Source organism: Triticum urartu, chromosome 2A (genome assembly GCF_056163025.1).
Source record: "Triticum urartu cultivar PI428250 chromosome 2A, HENAU_Tu73, whole genome shotgun sequence".
Classification (NCBI taxonomy): Eukaryota; Viridiplantae; Streptophyta; class Magnoliopsida; order Poales; family Poaceae; genus Triticum; species Triticum urartu.
In genome coordinates this window covers 59399809-59426818 of record NC_141874.1, presented here as the reverse complement: position 1 = coordinate 59426818, position 27010 = coordinate 59399809, and positions in this window count along the sequence as shown.

Below are 27010 nucleotides of genomic sequence, written 5' to 3'. Positions count from 1 at the left end.
GCTATTCTTGAAGAAACTGAGCGCAAGACTCGCAACAAGTCAATCAAATTCCTCAAAGTCAAGTGGTCACACCATTCCGACCGTGAAGCCACCTGGGAACGCGAGGACCACCTCCGTTCTGAGTACCCGGAGTTTTTCCAGTCCTAGATCTCGGGACGAGATCCTTTTGTAGTGGTGGAGTGTTGTAACACCCCGGATGTAATTTACCTTATATGTATTCCAACTCTTACCGTTTCCGGCGCTAAGTTATTTTATTTCCTCATTGTCGGGTTTTTGTCTCCATGTGTTGTTGTCTTTGTCATGCATCTCATATCATGTCATCATGTGCATTGCATTTGCATACGTGTTCGTCTCATGCATTCGAGCATTTTCCCCGTTGTCCGTTTTGCATTCCGGCGCTCCTATGTCCTTCGGTGGTCCTTTCTACCTCTTTTTCGTGTGTGGGGGTTAAACATTTTCGGATTGGACCGATACTTGTCATGCGGCCTTGGTTTACTACCGGTAGACCGCCTGTCAAGTTTCGTGCCATTTGGACTTCGTTTGATACTCCAACGGTTAACCGAGGGATCAAAAAGGCCTCGTGTGTGTTGCAGCCCAACACCCTTCCAATTTGGCCCAAAACCCACTTAAACCTCTCCCATCATCTAGAGCGTTCGATCACGATCGCGTGGCCGAAAACCGCACCTCATTTGGAGACTCCTAACTCCTCCTACCTCTATAAATAGACCCCTCCATGAAATTTTCGGATCTTCCCCTACCCTAACCCTAATTTTTCGCTCCTCCGCGCACTAGACGTGTCCGGCCCGTGCCGGACAACGTCCGCCGCCACCGCCAGCCAATCAGGGGCCGACACCTGTCCCTCCGCGCGCCCACTTCGCCGCGCCGCCGCCCGGCCCGCTCGGCCCGCGGGAGGCCCCGCGGCCCGTTGCTACAGCGCCGCCCGACGCTGCTTCATTCCCGACGCCGCTCCGCCGCCTGCCGGCGTCGCTCCGCCTCGCCGCCGCAGATCCGGCCGCCGGAACCCGCCCGCGGTGAACTCCTCCATCGGCGTCGTTCTGTCTGCGGTGACCGAGCCCGTCGCCGCCTGCCATCGTCGTGTCGGCGCCGCCTCCTCGCCGCCATCTTCCTCTCCCTCTCCGGCCACGGGCGCCAGGTCCGGCGACGACCTCCTCTGGCCGGCCAGGCTCCGGCGACGACGAACTCCGGCGACCCCGATCTGCTACAGTGTCGAATCCTGATCCAGATCTAAAAACCTCGGTTGACTTTTTCCTCCCCGAACCCTAGTTATTTTGCAATCTTTGACATGCCATAACTCTGCATCCGTAGCTCCGATTCGTGTGTGTAGCATATCAAAATGTTCGCCTCGACGAGTACATAATTTCATATCATTGCATCATTTTCATTTGAGCTCATCTTGATGCCCGAAATGCTGTTGGAAGAGGGCTATGTGATGAATTTGTCAGATCTGTTTCAGCAAATGGCCTCTTGTCATTTTTGCCATGATTAATGTGTGCATGCTATGATCCTGAGTTCTACATGTGTTTTGTTATATGCCATGCCATCTTTACAGGGGTGCTTGCCATGTATTTTTGTGATATTTGTGGTGACTAGCACAAGCTTGCAAAGTAGCGTATTCGTTGATGCTGATTTCAGGGACTTAGCATTTCACTAAGTCCTTGTCCTGATTTTGCTTTTATGCCATATGTTCATGTTGTTTCCTAGTGATTCGTGCCTCTTTTGAGGATGATCAGTAAGAATGTTTTGTTAATATTGTTGTGCTCTATCCATCCATGTCTTTCTTAGCAATTATGGAGCACCCTAGCTTGAGTCAATCGAGCTCTACTTTTGCTATAAAATGATCCTGGCAGATTGTTGACATGTTTAGCGATTTTGCCGAGGATGTTGCTATTGATCCGTGCATGCTATGTTATTGTTCTTGCCATGTCTAGCTTCTATGCCATGTCTTCTTCATGGGTGTATGCTTAGTTTGTCATGCCATGCTCTGTAGAGAGTGCATCGAGCTCGTAAACATGCCTACTCGTTAACTGTTTTGCATGCTCCAGTTTTTCACCAAGTCTGAATCTGTTTGTGTTTTTGCTATGTTCACATGCTTCCAATTGTATTTTTTGATCCCTTTTGGCTCAAGGTCACTAAGGGACTTTTGTTAAGTGCTTTGATTAAGTTCATGCCATGCCTTGCTTTGCCATGTTAAGTTCCTGTAGCATGTAGTTTTCATGCTCTAAAGTTTGCTTCCTGATGATAAATTCCAGACTTGTGTTAATTTCACTAAGTCTGAAACCTGTTATCATTTGCACTTTTGCCATGCTTGTTTGAACCTGTTAGTGGATGAATTAGCCGTAGCTCAGTGTTCATCTTTTGTCAAGCATCATGTGTGGATCTCTGCCATGTATTTTGTTGTCATGTTTGAGTGCTGTAGCATATTTATCTTGATGCATTTAGTTGGTTACTTGCTGATTATCGCAGACCGGTGCCATATTTGTTTTGCTTGCCATTTCCAAACCGTGCATCCGATTCCGGTGATCTTTATATCGATTTCAACCGAAATCACCTCACCTTTCCAGTGGCACTCTTGGATTTACAAGTTGAGGCCAGGTTCAATCATTCCTTGTCAAATCAGGCATATGCATCACATATCGCATCCCGCATATCATACCATGTTTGCATCATATTGCTTGAGCATTGCACGTGGTTGATTGTGTTCCGTTTGCTTGTTGTTCTTGTTTGGGTAGAGCCGGGAGACGAGTTCGCGAACGAGGAGCCCGTTGAGTTCGCTTACGAGGATCAAGTCAACTCTGACAACTTTGCAGGCAAGATGACCATACCCTCGAAATCACTTTTATCTTTGCTTGTTAGATGCTCGCTCTTTTGCTATGCCTATGCTACGATGCCTAAAACTTGCTTATAATGCCTCCCAATTGCCATGTCAAACCTCTAACCCACCATGTCCTAGCAAACCGTTGTTTGGCTATGTTACCGCTTTGCTCAGCCCCTCTTATAGCGTTGCTAGTTGCAGGTGGAGATTGGAGATCGTTCCTTGTTGGAACATGTTTATTGTTGGGATATCACAATATTATCTTGTTTATCTTAATGCACCTATATACTTGGTAAAGGGTGGAAGGTTCGGCCTTTTGCCTAGTGTTTTGTTCCACTCTTGCCGCCCTAGTTTCCATCATATCGGTGTTATGTTCCCAGATTTTGCGTTCCTTACACGGTTGGGTTATAATGGGAACCCCTTGACAGTTCGCCTTGAATAAAACTCCTCCGGCAATGCCCAACCTTGGTTTTGCCATTTTCCACCTAGCCTCTTTTCCCTTGGGTTTCCGGAGCCCAAGGGTCATCTTTATTAACCCCCCCCCCCCCGGGCCAGTGCTCCTCTGAGTGTTGGTCCAAACAGATCCACTTGCAGCGCCACCTTGGGGAAACTTGAGGGTTGGTTTTAGTTGTACGTAGTGTTCATCTGAGTGTGCCCTGAGAACGAGATATGTGCAGCTCCTATCGGGATTTGTCGGCACATTCGCGCGATGTTGCTGGACTTGTTTTACCATTGTCGAGGATGTCTTGTAACTGGGATGCCGAGTCTGATCGGGCTGTCTTGGGAGAAGGAATATCCTTCGTTGACTGTGAGAGCTTGTGATGGGCTAAGTTGGGACTCCCCTGCAGGGATTTGAACTTTTGAAAGCCGTGCCCGCGGTTATGGGCAGATGGGAATTTGTTAATGTCCGGTTGTAGATAACCTGAACTTAACTTAATTAAAAGGAATCAACCGCGTGTGTAACCGTGATGGTATCTTCTCGATGGAGTCCGGGAAGTGAACACGGTGTTGGAGTTATGCTTGACGTAGGTTGTTCTAGGATCACTTCTTGATCATAGTTGTTCGACCGTGCTTTTGCCTTCTCTTCTCGCTCTCTTTTGCGAATATGTTAGCCACCATATATGCTAGTCGCTTGCTGTAGCTCCACCTCATACCTTTGTCTTACCTATAAGCTTAAATAGTCTTGATCGCGAGGGTGTGAGATTGCTGAGTCCCCGTGACTCACAGTTTACTTCCAAACCAGATGCAGGGACCGATGATACCGCTCCAGGCAATGCGCTTGAGCTCAAGTGGGAGTTCGATGAAGACTCTCGTCGTTACTATGTGTCTTTCCCAGATGATCAGTAGTGGTGCCCAGTTGGGGCTATCGGGGACCGTGTCGCATGTGGGGGTTGATCTTTATTTTGGTACCGTAGTCGGACCATGAGTGTATTGGATGAATGTAATGTTATTCATGTATTTGTGTGACATGGCAAGTGTAAGCCAACTATGTTTCCTTTCCCCTTTTATTTATATTACATGGGTTGTTTTGCGAAGATTACCTCACTTGCGACATTGCTTTCAATGCGGTTATGCCTCTAAGTCGTGCTTCGACACGTAGGAGATATAGCCGCATCGAGGGCGTTACATGTATGTTCATCAGGAGATCCATGGATGGATTTTGTACTACTTTGTTTATGTTGATGATTCGTTGAATTACCATTCAATGTTTTGATACTTTGTTGTGTGGTGAAACATACGATAAGGTGATGTTCTTACTTGAATAAGCAACCTACTTATGATTATACCTCTCTACAAGCATCCGCAAATACAAGAAAGTAATTAAGAGAATAATCTAACCATAGCAATAAATTATAGGGTTTCATGACCCCTCACGCAACAATTCATAAACTTAGGTTATGGTAATATCTGCCACTCTGGCCACCCAACCATAAACAAACTAATTACATGATGCTCTTCTCTATGCCCTTAGAGGTGAACTGGTGTGCGGTCGATGTTTCCACAACACCACCAGAGAATAACACCACAACCCAATCAAAAACTAAACTAGATTCAACTTCACAAGATTACTAGTAACAAGAATTACCTCGTGTCCTCAAGAACGTAACAAACTACTCACAACAAATCATATGGATCATGATTAGTGGAGATGAATATATGATTAAAAATATGAACATATGACTTCTAAGCATCAATTACAAGGAGTAATTAACACCCCGAACTACTAGTAGTAAATGATTTGAGAAGAAAGTTCATAGAACGGAAAGATGGATGAAGAAGGTTGATGGACATTCCGATGTTGATGGAGATGATGATCGGAGTATTGGTAATGAAGATGAATTTGAATTCCCCCTTCTAGAGGGATGGATCTCCAGCAGAATTAGCTTGTCGGATGGCAAAAGTTGCTCCGCCTCTGTACCCACGCGGCGGCGGAGGACAAATCCCAGAAAAAATCCATTGAGTTTTTAGTATAGATGTGAATTTTGGCAAAAGGGCGTTGGAAGGCGGTGGATAGGGGCTCCACGCGGCAGACCGACGCACTCTAGGGGGCGTGTGGAGGCCCCATGCCCCCTCTCTGACCCATCTTTTGGCCGATGGCTTCTTTTCCTCCAAAAAAATTCAATAATTTTTTGACCCTTTTGGAGCTCTAGAAGAATACTTTTTCTTCTATTTTTTATTTTGACCCTGTTTTCCAGTTGTCCCGTATTTTTGATAATTTCTCTCTCCTTGTGTTGCATGGAAATTGAAGTGGAAAAGGCATTAGAATTGAGCACGATGTGCAAAATATCATTGATAAAATAGTAAATTATAATAAGAAATAGTGATGCAACGTATTAGAGCTCGGGCTATAATTGACTCTTAATCTACAGTCTGCTTCTGTGGGAGTCCTGGATTAGGGGGTCTCCGGACAGCCGGACTATCTCCATTGGCCAGACTGATAGACCATGAAGATACAAGATTGAAGACTTCGTCTCATGTCCGGATGGGACTCTACTTGGCATGGAAGGCAAGCTAGGCGATACGTATATGGATATCTCCTCCTTTGTAACCGACCTTGTGTAACCCTAACCCTCTCCGGTGTCTATATAAACCGAAGGGTTTTAGTTCGTAGGACAACAATCACAACATACAATCATACCATAGGCTAGCTTCTAGGGTTTAGCCTCTCTGATCTCATGGTAGATCTACTCTTGTACTACCCATATCATCAACATTAATCAAGCAGGATGTAGGGTTTTACCTCCATCAAGAGGGCCCGAACTTGGGTAAAACTTCGTGTCCCCTGCCTCCTGTTACCATCCGGCCTAGACGCACAGTTCGGGACCCCCTACCCGAGATCCGCCGGTTTTGACACCGACATTGGTGCTTTCATTGAGAGTTCCTCTGTGTCATCGCCGTTAGGCTTGATGGCTCCTACTATCATCGATGAGACTTTTCTTCCCGGACAGATCTTCGTATTCGGTGGCTTTGCACTGTGGGCTAATTCACTTGGCCATCTGGAGCAGATTGAAAGCTACGCCCCTGGCCATCAGGTCAGATTTGGAAGTTTGAACTACACGGCCGACATCCGCGGAGACTTGATCTTCGAGGGATTCGAGCCACAGCCGGGCACGCCGCACTGTCGCGATGGGTATGACCTAGCTCTGCCGCCGAACAGTACCCCAAAGGCCGCGCCCGCATCTGCTCCGACCCTTATCTCGGAGCAAACTGCGCCAATCGAGGACGGGTGGTTAGACACCGCCTCAGGGGCTGTAGTCTCAATGGCGATCGAGCCAAACACCAGCATAATCCTCTGCGCAGCCCGTGACACTAAGGTGCCGGACTCTTTTTCTGACTCCGAACCGCCCGCGCCCCTGCCAATCGAATCTGATTGGGCGCCGATTATGGAATTCACCGCCACAGATATCTTTCAGCACTCGCCCTTTGGCGACATTCTGAATTCACTAAGGTCCCTCTCTTTGTCAGGAGAGCCCTGGCCGGATTATGGCCAACGGGATTGGGACGCATACGATGAAGAAATTCGACGCCCACCCACCACCCACTTCGTAGCCACTGTCGATGATTTAACCGACATGCTCGACTTCGACTCCGAAGACATCGACGGTATGGACGATGATGTAGGAGACAAACATGAACCAGCACCTATAGGGCACTGGAAAGCCACCTCGTCATATGACATATACATGGTGGATACACCCAATGAAGGCAATGGCAACGAGATAACGGAGGATGACCCCTCCAAGAAGCAACCCAAGCGCCGACGTCAGCGGCGCCGCTCTAAGTCCCGCCAAAGCAAAAGTGGTGATACCGGCACAGGAGATAATAATACTCCGGACAGTGCCGAAGACAACAACAATCCCCTCCAAGAGTTAGAGCAGGAGGATGAAGGAGCCAGCTCTCCTGAGAGAGCGGCAGATGGAGAGGAGGAGGATGACAATTACATCCCCCCCTCCGAAGACGAGGCAAGCCTCGGCGACGATGAATTCGCCGTCCCAGAGGATCCCGTCGAACAAGAGCGCTTCAAGCGCCGGCTTATGGCCACGGCAAATAGCCTGAAGAAAAAGCAGCATCAGCTTCAAGCTGATCAAGATCTGCTAGCTGACAAATGGACTGAAGTCCTCGCGGCTGAGGAATATAAACTCGAGCGCCCCTCCAAGAGTTACCCAAGGCGCAGGTTACTACCCCGACTGGAGGAAGAAGCGTATGCCACGGCTGATCGGCCACCTCGTGGCCGCGATAGAGAGGCATTCTAGCCAAAAGCTCAGCCTCCACCCCAATGCCATTCAAATAAAAAGGCATGTGGAGATACGCTAGACCTGCGAGACATGTTGGAGGACAAGGCAAAACATTCAAGATCGATCTACGGATCACGAGGGCGCACCACCCTGCGAGATGACAAACGTCACGCCGGATACATTAAAAGCAAACCCGGTCGGGCCAAACACAGCGGGCAAGACCCATTCGAGCTGCGTCGAGATATAGCCCAATACAGAGGCGCCGCACACCCCTTATGCTTCACAGACGAAGTAATGAAACATCAATTCCCAGAAGGTTTCAAACCTGTAAACATTGAATCATACGACGGCACAACAGATCCCACAGTATGGATTGAGGACTTCCTCCTCCACATCCACATGGCCCGTGGTGATGACTTACACGCCATCAAATACCTCCCACTAAAGCTTAAAGGACCAACGCGGCATTGGCTTAACAGCTTGCCAGCGGACTCCATTAGCTGTTGGGAAGATCTGGAAGCCGCATTCCTCGACAACTTTCAAGGCACTTATGTGCGACCACCAGACGCCGATGATTTGAGCCACATAATTCAGCAGCCAGAAGAGTCGGCCAGGCAGTTCTGGACTCGGTTCCTTACAAAGAAAAATCAAATCGTCGACTGTCCGGATGCGGAGGCCTTAGCGGCTTTCAAGCACAACATCCAAGATGAGTGGCTAGCCCGGCACCTTGGTCAGGAAAAGCCGAAATCTATGGAAGCTCTCACGACACTCATGACCCGCTTTTGTGCGGGAGAAGACAGCTGGTTGGCTCGCAGTAATAACATATCAAAAAAACATGGTACCTTAGATACCAAGGACGGCAATAGTAGGCCGCATCGCAACAAGCATAAGCGCCGCATTAACAGCGAAAATACTGAGGATACGGCAGTCAATGCCGGATTCAAAGGCTCTAAACCCGGTCAGCGGAAAAAGCCATTCAAACAAAGTACGCCGGGTCCGTCCAGCTTGGACCATATACTCGATCGCTCGTGTCAAATACACGGCACCCCAGGCAAGCCAGCCAATCACACCAACAGGGATTGTTGGGTGTTCAAGCAGGCTGGCAAGTTAATTGCCGAAAACAAGGACAAGGGGCCGCATAGCGATGACGAGGAGGAACCCCGGCAGCCGCACACTGGAGGACAGAAAAGGTTTCCCCCGCAAGTGCGGACGGTGAACATGATATACACAACCCACATCCCCAAGAGGGAGCGGAAGCGTGCGCTCAGGGACGTATATGCGTTGGAGCCAGTCGCCCCAAAGTTCAACCCTTGGTCCTCCTGCCCGATCACCTTCAATCGCAGGGACCACCCCACTAGTATCCGTCATGGTGGATTTGCCGCACTAGTCCTAGACCCAATCATCGACGAATTTCACCTCACTCGAGTCCTTATGGACGGCGGCAGCAGCCTGAACCTGCTTTATCAGGACACAGTGCACAAAATGGGTATAGACCCCTCAAGGATCAAACCCACAAAAACGACCTTTAAGGGCGTTATCCAGGCGTAGAGGCCCATTGCACAGGCTCAATTACACTGGAAGTGGTCTTCGGATCCCCGGATAACTTCAGAAGCGAAGAGTTAATCTTCGATATAGTCCCGTTCCGCAGTGGTTATCATGCGCTGCTCGGGCGAACCGCATTTGCTAGATTCAATGCGGTACCGCATTATGATTACCTCAAGCTCAAGATGCCAGGACCCCGCGGGGTTATTACAGTTAATGGAAACACAGAGCGCTCCCTCCGAACAGAGGAGCACACCGCGGCCCTCGCAGCAGAAGCGCAAAGCAGCCTCTCAAGGCAATCAGCCAGTTCGGCGTTTCAAAGCCCGGACACCTTCAAGCGCGCTCGAGGCAATCGGCAAATAGACCGCCTGGCGCGATCTGAGCTCGCGTAGCAATACGGCGGCCACCCCAATCCCATCCCAACGGCGATATTCGTGCCGCGCGTACATAATTACGCATTAAAAATACCATGGGCATAGGGGGGAGGGGGGCACAACTGCGGCACGCCCCAAAACGCGGCCTAAACTGCACTAGGGGCTTCCCATTTGGTTATTTTTTCTTTTTTCAGGACCTTAATCTCTAGAAACACTGTCCGACAGCACTATTGCCGAACACATGATGCAGCAACCAAGAAGGCAGACAACTACGTTATACAACGGAATTCCCAGGTTGATCTCACATTTCATATCATCCCTCAGCTCGCCCTTGGAAGGGACTTAGTCCTACTTTTTGCTTATCGCACTATCTGTATCACTGCTTTAACGCAGCTTTTTAATAAACAATGCATTACATTACGACCATTATTGCATTATATATATATATGTGTGTGTGTGTGTGTTCATTAACGACGCCTTGCAACCGTACACTTTGGTACGGCCAATACACCAGGGGCTCACGTACCCCATAATGCGGTGTGAAAAGTCTGAACACTTTCACAAGTGTGGCACCCCAAACTTATAGCATTATATGCATCAGCTCCGAATCATGTCTTTGGTCAAATGTTGGGTTTGCCCGGCTCCTCTGTTTTGGTACCTTACGTTCCGCTCTATCGGCTAAGGTAGCGCTAGGAGAACTACTGCGATTGTGCCCCGGTTCTTCCGGGCTGAGCACCTCGGTAGAGAAAGCTAAAACTGACTGTCATGATAAGGTGAGAGACTGGTCGCTGTTCGGCGAGGTTTTTCGAGTCCCTAAAGACTTATGCCGCTTAGGGCGAGGGGCCGGTCCTGTCCGGCTTAAAGGCGTGTATCGCGCCCCGAATTCGGCCTTCCGAATACCAGGGGCTTCGCTGAAATTTAAAATTATAGAATTATATGGCTAAGTGAGAGTGATAAAGCAATATTAGTCCGGTTGCCTTGTTCATTGTGCTGAGCACCTCCCTCGAAGTACCCAAATATGGGAACAAGAGTGCTCAGGTTTATCCCGAACACCCCAGCACTAGCGGCATGGGGGCAGAAGCCGAGGACTAGCCATCTCTCAGATTCGATAAACAGCCAAACAGAAGGTAATATTTTAAATTCAAACAAGCGTTGCATAGCGCATATGAAACAAGTTTTCATAAATACAGGATAAAACGAGCAAGTTTACTCAAATATTACATCTTTCGAACACTCATCCGCGATAAGACGGGCACCCGACAGAACACCCTCGTAATACATCTCGGGGTGGCGGTGCTCCTTGCCCTCCGGCGGCCCCTCCTTGATCAGCTTCACGGCGTCTAGCTTGACCCACTGCATTTTTACACGGGCGAAAGCCCGGCGTGCACCTTCAATGCAGACGGATCGCTTGACAACCTCCAGCTGTGGGCAGGCATCCACAAGCCGCCTCACCAGGCCGAAGAAGCTGTTCGGAAGGGCGACGCCAGGCCACAGCCGGACTATAAAGCCCTTCATGGCCTGATCGGCCACCTTATGTAGCTCGACCATCTGCTTCAGCTGGTCGCTCATCGGCACCGGATGTTCAGCCTCAGCATACTAAGACCAGAACAGCTTCTCCGTCGAGCTTCCGTCCTCGGCCTGATAAAATTATGCGGCATCGGACACACTGCGGGGCAAATCTGCGAATGCTCCTGAAGAGCTCCGGATCCGGGTAAGTAATCGGTAATTTACTTTTACATGCTTGCTTTGCATATAGAAAGCCTTACCCGCCGCTATCTTCTTCATCGTCGATCTCCTGGAGGGCCTTCTGGGCCTCGGCCTTGGCACTCTTTGCACTCTCAAGGGCCGCGGCAAGGTCAGACTCCCGCGTCTTCGAGTCAAGCTCCAACGCCTCGTGCTTTGTCACGAGAGCCTGGAGCTCTTGCTGCACCTCGCCCACCCGAGCCTCGTGCTTCTCTCGCTCGGTGCGCTCCTTGGCCGCTGTATCTTCAGCCTTGGTTAGCGCTTGCTTCAGGGTCGCCACCTCGGTCGAGGCCCCTGGCAAACATACAACGATCCTGTCATTTTGCAATCGCGTACTTTTTATACATACATATCTATAGACGGAGTATTACTTACCCTTGTTCTCCTCGAGCTGCCTCTTGGCAAGGCCGAGCTCTTTCTTGGACCCCTCGAGATCCTGCTTCAGTACGGCGACCTCTGCAGTTAGTGCGGCGGACGCCAGCAACGAAGCCTGCATATGCATATTGACATACTTATATTAGACTCATGCGATATTATTTGATCCTTTGTCCGGCTTTTCTTTGTGAACACCAAACAAAGCATCAGGGGCTACTGTCTATGCCGTAATATTTCTACTACATTTTAAACACACTTACCTCAAAGCCTATTAGAAGGCTGGCACAGGCTTCAGTCAATCCGCTCTTGGTGGACTGAACCTTCTGGATCACCGCACTCATGATAGTGCAGTGCTCCTCGTCGATGGAAGCGCTGTGAAGCGCTTCCAGCAGATTATCCGGTGCCTCTGGATGGACAGAGGTCACTGGCACAGGCGTTTTGCCCCTCTTAGAAGGAGGCCGCCTGCTCGAGTCCGGAACCGCTGGAGGGTCCAGCACGGTGTTCGGCTGAGGGCCGAACTCGGAGCTCTCGGGGGCCCCGTCCCCGCGGCTCCCGGAGTCCGGAAGGTCGCCTTGAGGCGCCTCCGGGACTGTCTCCCCTTGATCTGGTGCCTCTTGAGACAACACCTCGGCGTCGTTGGCAGGATGAGGGGAGGTGGCGGTCGGGACTGGATCGCTATCCATGTCCGACGAGCCCAGGGAGCCGTCCGATGATACCTCGATATTGGCTCGGGGCGGCCTGCATAATTGTGTTCGGCGTTAGGGAAAGTAGTGCGACAAAGGAATCCTATGGGTAACTTTGGTATCCGAATACTTACGATCTCCCCGGGGGCTTGGCCCTGGGCAACCACTCGTCTTCACTTTCGTCGGCGGTGGTGGAGCTGTCTGGAAGGAGAGTCCTTCCCTTCTTGGACCCTCCGGCCTCCCCAGTTGGGGTGGCCTTCCTTTTCTTGTCTCCCCCAGTCGGTGGGGGAGCATCTTCTTCCTCTTCCTCGTCTTCAGGGGAAGAGTGCGCCGCAGAGTCATCGGACGGTAAGTCCGACAATGCCTGGCGTCGAGAACTCTTTCGAGTTTCCTCGGCCTTCTTGGTCTTCTCCGGCACCTTATAAGGGGCCGGAGTCAGCATCTTCGCCAGAAGAGCGTCTGTGGGGCCTTCGGGCAAAGGAGCTGGATAGTCGATCTGTCCGGCCATCTTCTGCTAGTCCTGTCAATGGTCCGGGAGTTTAGATCCCGCATAGAGCCAATCTATATAAAAAATAAGTATCCTGTGAAAGGTAAAGCAGCTTACCGCACTAGCTTGGCGCTTCGCGCTGAATCCGCGATCCTCAGTGATAGGGGAGGGACCTCGGCACTTTTAAACAGCACCCTCCAGGCGTCTTCATGAGTTGTGTCGAAGAGCCTGTTCAGAGTCCGGTGCTGCGCCGGATTGAAGTCCCACAAGGTGAACTCCCGTTGTTGGCACGGGAGTATCCGGCGGATGAGCATAACCTGGACTATGTTGACAAGCTTGAGCTTCTTGTCCACCATGTTTTGAATACATGTTTGGAGTCCGGTCAGCTCTTTCGAACTACCCCAGGACATGCCCTTCTCTTTCCAGGAGGTAAGCCGCATGGGGATGCCAGATCGGAACTCGGGGGTCGCTACCCATGCGGGGTCGCGCGGCTCGGTGATATAGAACCACCCCGATTGCCACCCATTTATGGTTTCCACAAAGGAGCCCTCGAGCCATGTTATGTTGGGCATCTTGCCCACCATGGCGCCTCCGCACTCCGCCTGGCGGCCGCCCACCACCTTCGGCTTGACGTTGAAGGTCTTCAGCCATAAGCCAAAGTGGGGCTTGATGCGGAGGAAGGCCTCGCACACGACGATAAACGCCGAGATGTTGAGGATGAAGTTCGGGGCCAGATCCTGGAAATCCAGGCCGTAATAAAACATGAGCCCCCGAACGAAGGGATGGAGAGGGAATCCCAGTCCATGGAGGAAATGGGTGAGGAATACCACCACCTCATGGGGCCTGGGGGTGGGGATGAGCTGCCCCTCATCTGGGAGCCGGTGCGCGATGTCGTTGGACAGGTATCCGGCTCTCCTCAGTTTCTTGATGTCTCCCTCCATGATGGAGGAGACCATCTGTTGGGGAACGTAGCAGAAATTCAAAATTTTCCTACGTGTCACCAAGATCAATCTATGGAGTCATCTAGCAACGAGGGAGGAGTGGATCTACATACCCTTGTAGATCGCACGCGGAAGCGTTCAAGAGAACGGGGTTGATGGAGTCATACTCGTCGTGATCCAAATCACCGATGATCCTAGCGCCGAACGGACGGCACCTCCGCGTTCAACACACGTACGGAGCAGCGACATCTCCTCCTTCTTGATCCAGCAAGGGGGAGGAGAGGTTGATGGAGATCCAGCAGCACGACGGCGTGGTGGTGGAAGTAGCGGGATTCCAACAGGGCTTCGCCAAGCGCTGCAGGAGGAGGGACATGTGTCACGGGAGGGAGAGGGAGGCGTTAGGGCTTAGATGTTGCTGCCCTCCCTTCCCCCACTATATATAGGGCCAAGGGAGAGGGGGGGCGCAGCCTTGGCCCTTCCTCCAAGGAAGGGTGCGGCCAAGGGAGGAGTCCCTCCTCCCCAAGGCACCTAGGAGGTGCCTTCCCCCTTTAGACCTCTTCCTTTCCCTCGACTCTTGGCGCATGGGCCTCTTGGGGCTGGTGCCTGTTGGGTTTCGTAGTAATTTCAAAAAATTTCCTACGCACACGCAAGATCATGTGATGCATAGCAACGAGGGGGAGAGTGTTGTCTACGTACCCAACGCAGACCGACTGCGGAAGCGATGACACGACGTAGAGGAAGTAGTCGTACGTCTTCACGATCCAACCGATCAAGCACCGAATCTATGGCACCTCCGAGTTCGAGCACACGTTCAGCTCGATGACGATCCCCGGACTCCGATCCAGCAAAGTGTCGGGGAAGAGTTCCGTCAGCACGACGGCGTGGTGACGATCTTGATGTACTACAGCAGCAGGGCTTCGCCTAAACTCCGCTACAGTATTATCGAGGTATATGGTGGCAGGGGGCACCGCACACGGCTAAGGAATAGATCACGTGGATCAACTTGTGTGTCTAGAGGTGTCCCCTGCCTCCGTATATAAAGGAGTAGAGGGGGGAGGCTGGCCGGCCAAGGAGGGAGGCGCAGGAGGAGTCCTACTCCTTCCGGGAGTAGGACTCCCCCCCCCCCAATCCTATTCCAAGTAGGATTCCCAAGGGGGGAAAGAGAGAGAGGGGGGCCGGCCACCTTCTCCTAGTCCTAATAGGACTAGGGGAGGGGGAAGTGGCGCAGCCACCTTGGGCTGCCCCTTTCTCCTTTCCACTAAGGCCCATGTAGGCCCATATGGCTCCCGGGGGGTTCCAGTAACCTCCCAGTAACTCGGTAAAATCCCGATTTCACCCGGAACACTTCCGATGTCCAAACATAGGCTTCCAATATATCAATCTTTACGTCTCGACCATTTAGAGACTCCTCGTCATGTCCGTGATCACATCCGGGACTCCGAACAACCTTCGGTACATCAAAATGCATAAACTCATAATGTAACTGTCATCGTAACCTTAAGCGTGCGGACCCTACGGGTTCGAGAACAATGTAGACATGACCGAGACACGTCTCTGGTCAATAACCAATAGCGGGACCTGGATGCCCATATTGGCTCCTACATATTCTACGAAGATCTTTATCGGTCAGACCGCATAACAACATACGTTGTTCCCTTTGTCATCGGTATGTTACTTGCCCGAGATTCGATCGTCGGTATCCAATACCTAGTTCAATCTCGTTATCGGCAAGTCTCTTTACTCGTTCCGTAATACATCATCTCACAACTAACATATTAGTTGTAATGCTTGCAAGGCTTATGTGATGTGTATTACCGAGAGGGCCCAGAGATACCTCTCCGACAATCGGAGTGACAAATCCTAATCTCGATATACGCCAACCCAACATCTACCTTCGGAGACACCTGTAATGCTCCTTTATAATCACCCAGTTACGTTGTGACGTTTGGTAGCACCCAAAGTGTTCCTCCGGCAAACGGGAGTTGCATAATCTCATAGTCATAGGAACATGTATAAGTCATGAAGAAAGCAATAGCAACATACTAAACGATCGTGTGCTAAGCTAATGGAATGGGTCATGTCAATCAGATCATTCAACTAATGATGTGACCTCGTTAATCAAATAACAACTCATTGTTCATGGTTAGGAAACATAACCATCTTTGATTAACGAGCTAGTCAAGTAGAGGCATACTAGTGACACTTTGTTTGTCTATGTATTCACACATGTATTATGTTTTCGGTCAATACAATTCTAGCATGAATAATAAACATTTATCATGATTATAAGGAAATAAATAATAACTTTATTATTGCCTCTAGGGCATATTTCCTTCAGTCTCCCACTTGCACTAGAGTCAATAATCTAGATTACACTGTAATGATTCTAACACCCATGGAGCTTTGGTGCTGATCATGTTTTGCTCGTGGAAGAGGCTTAGTCAACGGGTCTGCAACATTCAGATCCGTATGTATCTTGCAAATCTCTATGTCTCCCACCTGGACTAGATCCCGGATGGAGTTGAAGCATCTCTTGATGTGTTTGGTCCTTTTGTGAAATCTGGATTCCTTTGCCAAGGCAATTGCACCAGTATTGTCACAAAAGATTTTCATTGGACCCAATGCATTAGGTATGACACCTAGATCGGATATGAACTCCTTCATCCAGACTCCTTCGTTTGCTGCTTCCGAAGCAGCTATGTACTCCGCTTCACATGTAGATCCCGCTACGACGCTTTGTTTAGAACTGCACCAACTGACAGCTCCACCGTTTAATGTAAACACGTATCCGGTTTGCGATTTAGAATCGTCCGGATCAGTGTCAAAGCTTGCATCAACGTAACCTTTTACGGTGAGCTCTTTGTCACCTCCATATACGAGAAACATATCCTTAGTCCTTTTCAGGTATTTCAGGATGTTCTTGATCGCTGTCCAGTGATCCATTCCTGGATTACTTTGGTACCTCCCTGCTAAACTTATAGCAAGGCACACATCAGGTCTGGTACACAGCATTGCATACATGATAGATCCTATGGCTGATGCATAGGGAACATCTTTCATATTCTCTCTACCTTCTGCAGTGGTCGGGCATTGAGTCTTACTCAATTTCACACCTTGTAACACAGGCAAGAACCCTTTCTTTGCTTGATCCATTTTGAACTTCTTCAAAATTTTGTCAAGGTTGTGCTTTGTGAAAGTCCAATTAAGCGTCTTGATCTATCCCTATAGATCTTAATGCCTAATATGTAAGCAGCTTCACCGAGGTCTTTCATTGAAAAACTTTTATTCAAGTATCCCTTTATGCTATCCAGAAATTCTATATCATTTCCAATTAGCAATATGTCATCCACATATAATATCAGAAATGCTACAGAGCTCCCACTCACTTTCTTGTAAATACAGGCTTCTCCGAAAGTCTGTATAAAACCAAATGCTTTGATCACACTATCAAAACGTTTATTCCAACTCCGAGAGGCTTGCACCAGTCCATAAATGGATCGCTGGAGCTTGCACACTTTGTTAGCTCCCTTTGGATCGAAAAAACCTTCCGGTTGCATCATATACAACTCTTCTTCCAGAAATCCATTCAGGAATGCAGTTTTGACATCCATCTGTCAAATTTCATAATCATAAAATGCGGCAATCGCTAACATGATTTGGACGGACTTAAGCATCGCTACGGGTGAGAAGGTCTCATCGTAGTCAATCCCTTGAACTTGTCGAAAACCTTTCGCGACAAGTCGAGCTTTGTAGACAGTAACATTACCATCAGCGTCAGTCTTCTTCTTGAAGATCCATTTATTCTCAATTGCTTGCCGATCATTGGGCAAGTCAACCAAAGTCCATACTTTGTTCTCATACATGGATCCCATCTCAGATTTCATGGCTTCAAGCCATTTTGCGGAATCTGGGCTCACCATTGCTTCTTCATAGTTCGTAGGTTCATCATGATCTAGTAGCATGACTTCCAGAACTGGATTACCGTACCACTCTGGTGCGGATCTTACTCTGGTTGATCTACGAGGTTCAGTAGTATCTTGTTCTGAAGTTTCATGATCATTATCATTAACTTTCTCACTTATTGGTGTAGGTGTCACAGAAACAATTTTCTGTGATGTACTACTTTCCAACAAGGGAGCAGGTACAGTTACCTCGTCAAGTTCTACTTTCCTCCCACTCACTTCTTTCGAGAGAAACTCCTTCTCAAGAAAGTTTCCGAATTTAGCAACAAAAGTCTTGCCTTCGGATCTGTGATAGAAGGTGTATCCAATAGTTTCCTTTGGATATCCTATGAAGACACATTTCTCCGATTTGGGTTCGAGCTTATCAGGTTGAAGCTTTTTCACATAAGCATTGCAACCCCAAACTTTAAGAAACAACAACTTTGGTTTCTTGCCAAACCACAGTTCATAAGGCGTCGTCTCAACGGATTTTGATGGTGCCCTATTTAACGTGAATGCGGCCGTCTCTAGAGCATAACCCCAAAATGATAGCGGTAAATCAGTAAGAGACATCATAGATCGCACCATATCTAGTAAAGTACGATTAGGACGTTCGGACACACCATTACGTTGTGGTGTTCCGGGTGGCGTGAGTTGCGAAACTATTCCACAGTTTTTCAAATGTACACCAAACTCGTAGCTCAAATATTCTCCTCCACAATCAGATCGCAGAAACTTTATTTTCTTGTTACGATGATTTTCAACTTCACTCTGAAATTCTTTGAACTTTTCAAATGTTTTAGACTTATGTTTCATTAAGTAGATATACCCATATCTGCTTAAATCATCTATGAAGGTGAGAAAATAACGATATCCGCCACGAGCCTCAATATTCATCGGACCACATACATCGGTATGTATGATTTCCAACAAATCTGTTGCTCTCTCCATAGTACCGGAGAACGGTGTTTTAGTCATCTTGCCCATGAGGCACGGTTCGCAAGTACCAAGTGATTCATAATCAAGTGGTTCCAAAAGTCCATCAGTATGGAGTTTCTTCATGCGCTTTATACCGATATGACCTAAACGACAGTGCCACAAATAAGTTGCACTTTCATTATCAACTCTGCATCTTTTGGCTTCAACATTATGAATATGTGTATTACTACTATCGAGATTCAATAAGAATAGACCACTCTTCAAGGGTGCATGACCATAAAAGATATTACTCATATAAATAGAACAACCATTATTCTCTGATTTAAATGAATAACCGTCTCGCATTAAACAAGATCCAGATATAATGTTCATGCTCAACGCTGGCACCAAATAACAATTATTTAGGTCTAATATTAATCCCGAAGGTAGATGTAGAGGTAGCGTGCCGACTGCGATCACATCGACTTTGGAACCATTTCCCACGCGCATCGTCACCTCGTCCTTAGCCAATCTTCGCTTAATCCGTAGCCCCTGTTTCGAGTTGCAAATATTAGCAACAGAACCAGTATCAAATACCCAGGTGCTACTGCGAGCATTAGTAAGGTACACATCAATAACATGTATATCACATATACCTTTGTTCACTTTGCCATCCTTCTTATCCGCCAAATACTTGGGGCAGTTCCGCTTCCAGTGACCAGTCTGCTTGCAGTAGAAGCACTCAGTTTCAGGCTTAGGTCCAGACTTGGGTTTCTTCTCTTGAGCAGCAACTTGTTTGCTGTTCTTCTTGAAGTTCCCCTTCTTCTTTCCTTTGCCCTTTTTCTTGAAACTAGTGGTCTTGTTGACCATCAACACTTGATGCTCTTTCTTGATTTCTACCTCAGCTTTCAGCATCGCGAAGAGCTCGGGAATAGTCTTGTTCATCCCTTGCATATTATAGTTCATCACGAAGCTCTTGTAGCTTGGTGGCAGTGATTGGAGAATTCTGTCAATGACGCAATCATCTGGAAGATTAACTCCCAATTGAATCAAGTGATTATTATACCCAGACATTTTGAGTATATGCTCACTGACAGAACTGTTCTCCTCCATCTTGCAGCTATAGAATTTATTGGAGACTTCATATCTCTCAATCCGGGCATTTGCTTGAAATATTAACTTCAACTCCTGGAACATCTCATATGCTCCATGACGTTCAAAACGTCGTTGAAGTCCCGATTCTAAGCCGTAAAGCATGGCACACTGAACTATCGAGTAGTCATCAGCTTTGCTCTGCCAGACGTTCATAACATCTGGCGTTGCTCCAGCAGCAGGCCTGGCACCCAGCGGTGCTTCCAGGACATAATTCTTCTGTGCAGCAATGAGGATAATCCTCAAGTTACGGACCCAGTCCGTGTAATTGCTACCATCATCTTTCAACTTTTCTTTCTCAAGGAACGCATTAAAATTCAACGGAACAACAGCACGAGCCATCTATCTACAATCAACATAAACAAGCAAGATACTATCAGGTACTAAGTTCATGATAAATTTAAGTTCAATTAATCATATTACTTAAGAACTCCCACTTAGATAGACATCCCTCTAATCCTCTAAGTGATCACGTGATCCAAATCAACTAAACCATGTCCGATCATCACGTGAGATGGAGTAGTTTCATCGGTGAACATCATTATGTTGATCATATCTACTATATGATTCACGCTCGACCTTTCGGTCTCCGTGTTCCGAGGCCATATCTGTATATGCTTGGCTCGTCAAGTATAACCTGAGTATTCTGCGTGCGCAACTGTTTTGCACCCGTTGTATTTGAACGTAGAGCCTATCACACCCGATCATCACGTGGTGTCTCAGCACGAAGAACTTTCGCAACGGTGCATACTCAGGGAGAACACTTCTTGATAATTAAGTGAGAGATCATCTTATAATGCTACTGTCAATCAAAGCAAGATAAGATGCATAAAAGATAAACATCACATGCAATCAATATAAGTGATATGATATGGCCATCATCATCTTGTGCCTGTGATCTCCATCTCCGAAGCACCATCATGATCACCATCATCACCGGCGCGACACCTTGATCTCCATCGTAGCATCGTTGTCGTCTCGCCAATCTTATGCTTCCACGACTATCACTACCGTTTAGTAATAAGGTAAAGCATTACATCGCGATTGCATTGCATACAATAAAGCGACAACCATATGGCTCCTGCCAGTTGCCGATAACTCGGTTACAAAACATGATCATCTCATACAATAAAATTCAGCATCATGTCTTGACCATATCACATCATAACATGCCCTGCAAAAACAAGTTAGACGTCCTCTACTTTGTTGTTGCATGTTTTACGTGGCTACTACGGGCTTAAGTAAGAACCAATCTCGCCTACGCATCAAAACCACAACGATAGTTTGTCAAATAGACTCCGTTTTAACCTTCGCAAGGACCGGGCGTAGCCACACTCGGTTCAACTAAAGTTGGAGAGACAGTCGCCCGCAAGCCATCTATGTGCAAAGCACGTCGAGGGAACCGGTCTCGCGTAAGCGTACGCGTAAGGTTGGTCCGGGTCGTCTCGTCCAACAATACCGCCGAACCAAAGTATGACATGCTGGTAGGCAGTATGACTTGTATCGTCCACAACTCACTTGTGTTCTACTCGTGCATAACATCAACATCAATAACCTAGGCTCTGATACCACTGTTGGGTTTCGTAGTAATTTCAAAAAAATTCCTACGCACACGCAAGATCATGTGATGCATAGGAACGAGGGGGAGAGTGTTGTCTACGTACCCAACGCAGACCGACTGCGGAAGCGATGACACGACGTAGAGGAAGTAGTCGTACGTCTTCACGATCCAACCGATCAAGCACCGAATCTACGGCACCTCCGAGTTCGAGCACACGTTCAGCTCGATGACGATCCCCGGACTCCGATCCAGCAAAGTGTCGGGGAAGAGTTCCGTCAGCACGACGGCGTGGTGACGATCTTGATGTACTACAGCAGCAGGGCTTCGCCTAAACTCCGCTACAGTATTATCGAGGTATATGGTGGCAGGGGGCACCGCACACGGCTAAGGAATAGATCACGTGGATCAACTTGTGTGTCTAGAGGTGTCCCCTGCCTCCGTATATAAAGGAGTAGAGGGGGGAGGCTGGCCGGCCAAGGAGGGAGGCGCAGGAGGAGTCCTACTCCTTCCGGGAGTAGGACTCCCCCCCCCCAATCCTATTCGAAGTAGGATTCCCAAGGGGGGAAAGAGAGAGAGGGGGGCTGGCCACCTTCTCCTAGTCCTAATAGGACTAGGGGAGGGGGAAGTGGCGCAGCCACCTTGGGCTGCCCCTTTCTCCTTTCCACTAAGGCCCATGTAGGCCCATATGGCTCCCGGGGGGTTCCAGTAACCTCCCAGTAACTCGGTAAAATCCCGATTTCACCCGGAACACTTCCGATGTCCAAACATAGGCTTCCAATATATCAATCTTTATGTCTCGACCATTTCGAGACTCCTCGTCATGTCCGTGATCACATCCGGGACTCCGAACAACCTTCGGTACATCAAAATGCATAAACTCATAATGTAACTGTCATCGTAACCTTAAGCGTGCGGACCCTACGGGTTCGAGAACAATGTAGACATGACCGAGACACGTCTCTGGTCAATAACCAATAGCGGGACCTGGATGCCCATATTGGCTCCTACATATTCTACGAAGATCTTTATCGGTCAGACCGCATAACAACATACGTTGTTCCCTTTGTCATCGGTATGTTACTTGCCCGAGATTCGATCGTCGGTATCCAATACCTAGTTCAATCTCGTTATCGGCAAGTCTCTTTACTCGTCCCGTAATACATCATCTCACAACTAACATATTAGTTGTAATGCTTGCAAGGCTTATGTGATGTGTATTACCGAGAGGGCCCAGAGATACCTCTCCGACAATCGGAGTGACAAATCCTAATCTCGATATACGCCAACCCAACATCTACCTTCGGAGACACCTGTAATGCTCCTTTATAATCACCCAGTTACGTTGTGACGTTTGGTAGCACCCAAAGTGTTCCTCCGGCAAACGGGAGTTGCATAATCTCATAGTCATAGGAACATGTATAAGTCATGAAGAAAGCAATAGCAACATACTAAACGATCGTGTGCTAAGCTAATGGAATGGGTCATGTCAATCAGATCATTCAACTAATGATGTGACCTCGTTAATCAAATAACAACTCATTGTTCATGGTTAGGAAACATAACCATCTTTGATTAACGAGCTAGTCAAGTAGAGGCATACTAGTGACACTTTGTTTGTCTATGTATTCACACATGTATTATGTTTCCGGTCAATACAATTCTAGCATGAATAATAAACATTTATCATGATTATAAGGAAATAAATAATAACTTTATTATTGCCTCTAGGGCATATTTCCTTCAGTGCCCTTGGCCCATATAGGCCAAGGCGCACCCCCTACAGCCCATGTGGCCCCCCGGGGCAGGTGGCCCCACCCGGTGGACCTCCGGGACCCTTCCGGTGGTCCCGGTACAATACCGGTGATCCCGAAACTTGTCCCAATGGCCGAAATAGCACTTCCTATATATAATTCTTTACCTCCGGACCATTCCGGAACTCCTCGTGACGTCTGGGATCTCATCCGGGACTCCGAACAACTTTCGGGTTACCGCATACTAATATCTCTATAACCCTAGCATCACCGAACCTTAAGTGTGTAGACCCTACGGGTTCGGGAGACATGCAGACATGACCGAGATGACTCTCCGGTCAATAACCAACAGCGGGATCTGGATACCCATGTTGGCTCCCACATGTTCCACGATGATCTCATCGGATGAACCACGATGTCAAGGACTTAATCAATCCCGTATACAATTCCCTTTGTCTATCGGTACGATACTTGCACGAGATTCGATCGTCGGTATCCCGATACCTTGTTCAATCTCGTTACCGGCAAGTCTCTTTACTCGTTCCGTAACACATCATCCCGTGATCAACTCCTTGGTCACATTGTGCACATTATGATGTTGTCCTACCGAGTGGGCCCAGAGATACCTCTCCGTTTACACGGAGTGACAAATCCCAGTCTCGATTCGTGCCAACCCAACAGACACTTTCGGAGATACCTGTAATGTACCTTTATAGCCACCCAGTTACGTTGTGACGTTTGGCACACCCAAAGCACTCCTACGGTATCCGGGAGTTGCACAATCTCATGGTCTAAGGAAATGATACTTGACATTAGAAAAGCTTTAGCGAACGAACTACACAATCTTTGTGCTAGGCATCCCTAATGATGTGATCCCGTTATCAACGACATCCAATGTCCATGGTCAGGAAACCGTAACCATCTATTGATCAACGAGCTAGTCAACTAGAGGCTTACTAGGGACATGGTGTTGTTTATGTATCCACACATGTATCTGAGTTTCCTATCAATACAATTCTAGCATGGATAATAAACGATTATCATGAACAAGGAAATATAATAATAATCAATTTATTATTGCCTCTAGGGCATATTTCCAACAGTCTCCCACTTGCACTAGAGTCAATAATCCAATTCACATCGATATGTGATTAACACTCAAGGTCACATCCCCATGTGACTAACACCCAAAGAGTTCTGGGTTTGATCATGTTATGCTTGTGAGAGAGGTTATAGTCAACGGGTCTGAACCTTTCAGATCCGTGTGTGCTTTACAAATCTCTATGTCATCTCCTAGATGCAGCTACCACGTTCTATTTGGAGCTATTCCAAATAACTGTTCTACTTGGAGCTATTCTAAATTGTTGCTCCATTATACATATCCGGTATCTCTACTCAGAGCTATCCGGATAGGTGTTAAGCTTGCATCGATGTAACCCTTTACGACGAACTCTTTTACCACCTCCATAATCGAGAAAATTCCTTAGTCCACTAGTTACTAAGGATAACTTTGACCGTTGTCCTGTGATCCATTCTTGGATCACTCTTGTACCCCTTGACTGACTCATGGCAAGGCACACTTGAGGTGCGGTACACAGCATAGCATACTGTAGAGCCTATGTCTAAGCATAGGGGACGACCTTCGTCCTTTCTCTCTATTCTGTCGTGGTCGAGCTTTAAGTCTTAACTTCATACCTTACAACTCAGGCAAGAACTCCTTCTTTGACTGATCCATCTTGAACACCTTCAAGATCATGTCAAGGTATGTGCTCATTTGAAAGTACCATTAAGCGTTTTGATCTATCCTCATAGATCTTGATGCTCAATGTTCAAGTAGCTTAATCCAGGCTTTCCATTGAAAAATACTTTCCAAATAACCCTATATGCTTTCTAGAAATTCTACGTCATTTCTGATCAACAATATGTCAACAACATATATTCATCAGAAATTCTATAGTGCTCCCACTCACTTCTTTGGAAATACAAGTTTCTCATAAACTTTGTATACACCCAAAATCCTTGATCAACTCATCAAAGCATACATTCCAACTCCGAGATGCTTACTCCAGTCCTTAGAAGGATTGCTGGAGCTTTGCATACTTGTTAGCATCTTTCAGGATTGACAAAACCTTTCGGTTGTATCACATACAACCTTTCCTCAAGAAAATCGTCGAGGAAACAATGGTTTTTTTTTGACATCCTATCTGCAAGATTTCATAAATAATGCAGTAATCGCTAACATAATTCCAACAGACTCTTAGCATCGCTACGAGTGAGAAAGTCTCATCGCAGTCAACTCCTTGAACTTGTCGGAAAACATCTTAACGACAAGTCGAGCTTTCTTAATGGTGATACTTACCATCATTGTCCGTCTTCCTTTTAAAATCCATCTGTACCTAACAGCCTTATGACCATCAAGTAGTTCTTCCAAAGTCTATACTTTGTTTTCATATATGGATCCTCTCTCGGATTATATGGCCCTGAGCCATTTTGGAATACAGGCCCACCATCGCTTCTCCATAGCTCGTAGGTTCATTGTTGTCTAGCAACATGACTTCCAAGACAGGATTACATACCATTCTGAAGTAGTACGCATCCTTGTCATCCCACGAGGTTTGGTAGTGACTTGATCTGAAGTTTCATGATCACTATCATAAGCTTCCACTTCAATTGGTGTAGGTGCCACAGGAACAACTTCCTGTGCCCTGCCACACACTAGTTGAAGAGACGGTTCAATAACCTCATCAAGTCTCCACCATCCTCCCACTCAATTCTTTCGAGAGAAACTTTTCCTCAATAAAGGACCCGATTCTAGAAACAATCCCTTATTGCTTTCGGATCTGAGACAGGAGGTATACCCAACTGTTTTGGGTGTCCTATGAAGATGCATTTATCCACTTTGCGTTCGAGCTTATCAGCCTAAAACTTTTTCACATAAGCGTCGCAGCCCCAAACTTTTAAGAAATGACAGCTTAGGTTTCTCTAAACCATAGTTCATACGGTGTCATCTCATCGGAATTACGTGGTGCCCTATTTAAAGTGAATGTGGTTGTCTCTAATGCCTAACCCATAAACTATCATGGTAATTCGATAAGAGACATCATGATATGCATCATATCCAATAGGGTGCAGTTATGATGTTCGGACACACCATCACACTATGGCGTTCCAGGCTGTATCGGTTGTGAAACAATTTCCACAATGTCTTAATTCTGTGCCAAACTCGTAATTTAGATATTCATCTCTATGATCATATCATAGATATTTTATCCTCTTGTCACGACGATCTTTCAACTTCACCCTGAAATTACTTGAACCTTTCAATAATTCAGACTCGTGATTCATCAAGTAAATATACTCAACATCTACTCAAATCATCTGTGAAGTAAGAACATAACGATATCCACTACACGCCTCAGCACTCATTGGACTGCACACATCAAAAAATGTATTACTTCCAACAAGTTGCTTTCTAGTTCCATTTTACTGAAAACGAGGCTTTCAGTCATCTTGCCCATGTGGTATGATTTGCATGTCTCAAGTGATTCAAAATCAAGTGAGTCCAAACGATCCATCTATATAGAGTTTCTTCATGCATATCTACCAACAAACATGGTTCACATGTCTCAATCCTTTCAAAAATGAGTGAGTCCAAAGATCCATCAACATGGAGCTTCTTCATGCGTTTTATACCGATATGACTTAAGTGGTAGTGCCACAAGTAGGTGGTACTATCATTACTATCTTATATCTTTTTGGCATGAACATGTGTATCACTATGATCGAGATTCAATGAACCATTCATTTTAGGTGCAAGACCATTGAAGGTATTATTCAAATAAACAGTGTAACTATTATTCTCCTTAAATGAATAACCGTATTGCGATAGACATAATCCAGTCATGTCTATGCTCAACGCAAACACCAAATAACAATTATTTAGGTTTTAATACCAATCTCGATGGTAGAGGGA